The sequence below is a fragment of the Malus sylvestris genome, chromosome 16 (assembly GCF_916048215.2).
Source record: "Malus sylvestris chromosome 16, drMalSylv7.2, whole genome shotgun sequence".
NCBI classification, from domain to species: domain Eukaryota; kingdom Viridiplantae; phylum Streptophyta; class Magnoliopsida; order Rosales; family Rosaceae; genus Malus; species Malus sylvestris.
In genome coordinates this window covers 29,001,998-29,007,997 of record NC_062275.1, presented here as the reverse complement: position 1 = coordinate 29,007,997, position 6,000 = coordinate 29,001,998, and the positions used below count along the sequence as shown (strand labels likewise).

Sequence of the window (6,000 nt, the reverse complement as noted above, 5' to 3'; positions counted from 1 at the left end):
TATTTCATTAAACTGTGCTTCGACTATTTATTAAAAGTTTTTGCACAGCAAATATATAAAAAAGAAACACAAAAAATAGATAATACTGAATGTAAAGTCAGAAAGTATACTCATCGTCGATCCCATTTTTTGCACAACAAGATAAAAGTATGCCCTTGTATTTGCTCTTGATAAAAGTATCATCAATGAATAACATCGGGTGACAAAATATGAAACCTTTTATTGATAGGAGCATATTTATGCGACTTAGTTGGCTTGTTCTTAAGCATTTATGCTGTTTTTCTTTAGTTATTTTAGTGTTTAAAGTCATTTTCGTGCAATTTCAGGTTTAGAGATTATGCGAAATAGATAAGCACACAAATTAAACCCTCTTTTTGTCAAATTGTAGCAAAGATGTAAGTAGGGATCGTTCTAAACCGGGGATTAGGAGGGATTGCTAAACACTTGGAAACTGACTTAAAAACTCAAAAACAAAGTTTAAAACACTAAACTAGACTCAAAGAATGCAAAACTAAAGGTTAAAACACTTAAACAAACCTAAAACTCAAAACAGCAACCTAATGACTCAAAACTGCCTAAAAACCACTTTCTGGGCAGTTTTGAGAACCTAACAAGAACTTGGACGAATTTGAGTGAAAACTTGAATCAAAACACTTAGAAACACAAATCAAAACACTTTCTAACTAATCTAAGACTTCAAAATAAAGGCGGATTTGTTTTGGACGAAAATTGAAAACAAAACAGAAACTTAAAACTAAACAGATTGTAAAACGTTTTTGGATGAAAAGGATGGATAAAAGGCTAGTTAGGAGGTTCTTCTCCACACATGTCACACTTGCAAACAAAACGATTTTCAGTTGTTCTTCCAATAAATTATAAATACTCAACGCCCCAAATTAACCGTGAATTGCACTAATTAACCCTCAGTTTCTCCACAAGTTATTAAGTTGGATGATTGCATACGACAACCCAAAACATTCCCTACAAGTTCCCTACATGAATTGCATAATAGAGATACAAGCAAGAATCATTAAGTTCTATGAAAAACATAAGCATTGACGAAGCATTCGTTACTATGAATTGCATGAAACTTATGCCAAGAATTCATTCAACGCGATCGTTTTCAAGCGACCTTCACTACTTGTGATTATAAGATTGTAACTATTAGGTGAAACTCCCTCATAATCTAGCATCATATTCATGCATGAAAACTAAGCGTGCACTCTCAATCAACATACACAAATAAGTTATCAATCAAATAGATGAACGAATTGAATCCACAACTTATGAAATAACAACTGAATGTAATCAAATCATATTGCAAGCATGTACATGGTTTCGAATCACCCCCTAACTAAGAGGGGTTTAGTTCCTCATACTCGCAAAGCAAAGATACATAAATTTAGAAATTAAAACCCAAAGAAAGAAAACACCTAGAAGGCTCCAACTTGGCAGCAAGATCATCAATGATTTCCCTTTCCTCCTTGCTGCGGCAGAGAAGTTTAGAACAGGTTTTGGGTGGTATTTAGGGTGTAGAATGGATGGGGAATGGTAGGGAAAGGTTTAGGGTTGATGGGGATACGGCTAGGGATGATTTTTGGGCAGAATTTTGGGACTTTGGTGATGGGAAGGTGCGGCAGAATGCAAGGGCAGATTTCTGGCGTGAATGATTGTGTATGAGAGGTCGTGATCTGATCTAGGGGTTATAATGAGTATATATAGGCATCCAAAACCCTAGGGTAATCAGATTAGGGTTTCTAGAAGCCCAAATCCACCAGAAATTAGGTTAAAACAATCAGATTTTTAGTGGGAATAAGGCCAAAGGTGCGGCTAGGGTTAGGGTTTAGAGATGGACCTTCTAGAATGCCTTGCAAGGCAAGGAAATCAGATATTCTAGAGGCCTAGGTGCGGCTAGGGTTAGGGTCCACAAGGAATTAGGGTTTAGGTCATCTAAAAGCCCAAAACCAAGAATAGAAACTCTCGAAAATGGAAACCTCCAAGAATAGAAACTTCCAACTTTAGAAACTTTGGTTTCCAAATCTGAATTCTTTGTTCTTCACTTTCATTTCTTCATTTCTTAAGCTCCTTTGACCTTCAAACTCGTCCATTCCTTGTGCTCCATTAGCATACACTCCATTCCAGCTCAATTTTGCTCTAAAATGCTCCCTTTTACACTTCTTTGCATACTTCGTCTCTAAACCTGAAATTGCACGAAAATGACTTTAAACACTAAAATAACTAAAGAAAAACAACATAAATGCTTAAGAACAAGCCAACTAAGTCGCATAAATATGCTCCTATCAAGAGACGAAGTATGCAAAGAAGTGCAAAATAGAGCATTTTAGAGCAAAATTGAGCTGGAATGGAGTGTATGCTAATGGAGCACAAGGAATGGACGAGTTTGAAGGTCAAAGGAGCTTAAGAAATGAAGAAATGAAAGTGAAGAACAAAGAATTCAGATTTGGAAACCAAAGTTTCTATTCTTGGAGGTTTCCATTTTCGAGAGTTTCTATTCTTGGCTTTGGGCTTTTAGATGACCTAAACCCTAATTCCTTGTGGACCCTAACCCTAGCCGCACCTAGGCCTCTAGAATATCTGATTTCCTTGCCTTGCAAGGCATTCTAGAAGGCCCATCTCTAAACCCTAACCCTAGCCGCACCTTAGGCCTTATTCCCACTAAAAATCTGATTGTTTTAACCTAATTTCTGGTGGATTTGGGCTTCTAGAAACCCTAATCTGATTACCCTAGGGTTTTGGATGCCTATATATACTCATTATAACCCCTAGATCAGAATATCATCTCCCATACACAATCATTCACGCCAGAAATCTGCCCTTGGTTTCTGCCGCACCTTTCCATCACCAAAGTCCCAAAATTCTGCCCAAAATCATCCCTAGCCGTACCCCCATCAACCCTAAACCTTTCCATACCATTCCCCATCCATCCTACACCACAAATAACCCCAAAAACCTGTTCTAAAGTTCTCTGCCGCAGCAAGGAGGAAGGAGAATTCGTTGGATGCGCTTGCTGCCAAGTTGGAGCGTTCTAGGTGTTTTCTTTCTTTGGATTTTAATTTCTAAATTTATGTATCTTTGCTTTGCGAGTATGAGGAACTAAACCCCCCCTTGGCTAGGGGGGGATTCGAAATACATGTTTATGCTTGCTATATGATTTGATTACTTCTAATTGCGTTTCATAAGTTGTGAATTCAATTTACTTATCTACAAGAATTAAAACTCATTTGTGTATGTTGGTTGAGGGTCGACACTTAATTTGCATGCATGAATTTGATGCTAGGATATAAGGAAATTTCACCTAATCGTTATGGACTTATATTCATAAGTAGTAAAGGTTGATGATCTCAATCGCGTTAAGTAAATTCTTGGCATAAGTTTCATGCAATCATAGTAACAAGTGCTTCGTCAATGCTTATGGTTTTCATAGAACTTAATGATTCTTGCTTGTATCTCTATTATGCAATCATGTAGGGGACTTGTGGGGAATGCTTTGGGTTGTCGTATGCAATCATCCAATTCAATAACGTTAGGAAAATCTGAAGGTTAATTTAAGCGGACCTAATTAACTTGGGGCGTTGAGAATTCATGGGTTACTGAAAAGCAATTGGAAATCGTTTTGAATGCAAGTATAACATGTGTGGAGATGAACCCCTTAGCTAGCTTTCTATCCATTCAATTCAATCAAATTCGTTTTAAAATCTGTTTTGATTTACAAGTTTATGTTTTGTTTTCAATTTCGTAAAAACCAAATCCCCTTTAGTTTCAAGTGTCAAATTAGTTAGAAATCCATTTAGTTTGTGTTTTTAGGTGTCTTGAGTCAAGTTAAAATCAATTTTCGTCCAAATTCTTCCCTAGTGCTCAAAACTGCCCAGAAAGTGGTTTTAAGGCAGTTGTGAGTGTTTGTTTGCTGTTTTGAGTCTAGTTTAGTGTTTTAAACTTTGTTTTTAAGTTTTTGAGTCAGTTTTCAAGTGATTTGGCAATCCCTCCTAATCCCCGGCCTAGAACGATCCCTACTTACATACTTACTACAATTGATAAAAAGAGGGTTAATTTGAGTGCTAGTTAATATCATATCATTTATCCATGCATCATAAGCAATAAACAAAAGAAGAAATCTATTGGTCTCCGGTGCAACTTCAAGCTCAAACACATAATTGGGATTGCTTGAACGGGTAGATTCAACATACCAAGGCAAAAACTTATAAGCATCGACATCATCACCATTTAGTTCAAAAACTACCCACACTTTGCCAAAGTATGCAGTAGCATAATGAATATCTAATCCAAAAAAACAATTTTACGTTTGAAATAATCTCCTTCGGTTTAATAAGAGGATTTGATTAAACCTTGTCCTTGATGAGAGAAGCAACAAGCTGTCGTCCTGTTTTTCTTCTTTCGAAACATACCCTTGCATGTATGCACATTATGCAACTTTCGAATAACGAAAAAGTCATTAATATCACACTTGGATGCATACACATGCCAAAGACAACCATCAAATTCCTTTCTAGAACACTCAACACCAATGCGATTCTTATCATTCTTCAAATACTTTAAATGAAAACCACATTCAACATAAAACTTCTTCAACCTATCTTGGAAATCAACACAACCTCCCCTAAAAACTTGCCCCTCAGATTGTATATAACTATCCCATTCACATGACATATAATTATGGATACCATGAGAACCATACTTTCCTAAATGATCATTTTCACTAACAACAATCATAGAGTTTGATGTACGGCAAGATGAAGATGTGATCTTTGTAGGTAACTGAACTATAGAACCATCACATTTATCAATAACCAATATTTCAATGATAGATTTTCCAACAACATCAAGAACCTTCAACATATTCATAACATCGGCATCACAATCTAGGAGACAAGTAAGATCTTCATTCAAAGCATATCGCAACTCAAAACAACCAAGTCTCAAACCCTTAAACTTAGAACAAATATCAATACAAATTTGATCGAATGTAGATGTTGATGAAATAAAACTAATAACAGATAAACCACCATATGTAAACTGAGCTAGTTTACAATTCTCCATAACTAAAGAACAAAAAAAAAAACAACGACAGAATGTAACACACAACAAAAACTGTTTAATAATCTGTGGCAAAACTAAACCCAATATTTGTAAAATAAAACAATAATTGTTTCAGAAAATCATATTCATATAAAATGGGACCAAAAACTAACAATATTCTAAAACAAAACATCACAAAACAAAATTAAAAAAAACTAAAAAGTACTATAATAACAAATGTTTCAGAAACTATTATAATAATACATCCATTATTTATGAAAATTAAACACACAACGACAAAATGTATCATAATATTTGTAAAACAACACAATAACTGTTTCAGAAATCATATTCATATAAAATGAACCAACAACTAACAATATTTCAAAAACAAAACAGCACAAACAAAATTAAAAAGCTAAAAAGTGTTATAATAACAACTGTTTCAAAAACTAGTATAATACTACATCCATTATTTATCAAAATTAAACACACAACGACAAAATGTAACACACGACCCAAAATTGTTTAGTAATCTGTTGCAAAACAAAACCCAATATTTGTAAAACAAAACAATAAGTATTTCATAAATCATATTTATATAAAATGAACAAAAAACTAACAATATTCCTAAAACAAAACATCACAAACAAAATTAAAAAGCTAAAAAGTACTATAATAACAATTGTTTCAGAACTATTATAATACTACATCCACTATTTATGAAAAATTAAACACAGACAGCGTGATGAACAAGTCAAGACTTACCTGCACATTCTTCAAAACAATAAAATCCAAACTGAAAATTTCAAAACAAAAAAAAAAAGGAATCAACTACCTGATATATTGTAATTTGAACACAAAATATATCAATCAATGCAAAAACTTGAAAAACTATGAAACTAGAATCTCCTAACTTGTAATGCAATGCCAATTACCTCCAAA

At 34.3% G+C, this 6,000-nt stretch overlaps 1 pseudogene; it reads right to left on the bottom strand.

Annotated features, from left to right (window-relative positions):
* Positions 1-4,133: 4,133 nt before the first annotated feature.
* On the bottom strand, positions 4,134-5,494 carry LOC126609265 (uncharacterized; annotated as a pseudogene).
* Positions 5,495-6,000: the final 506 nt, after the last annotated feature.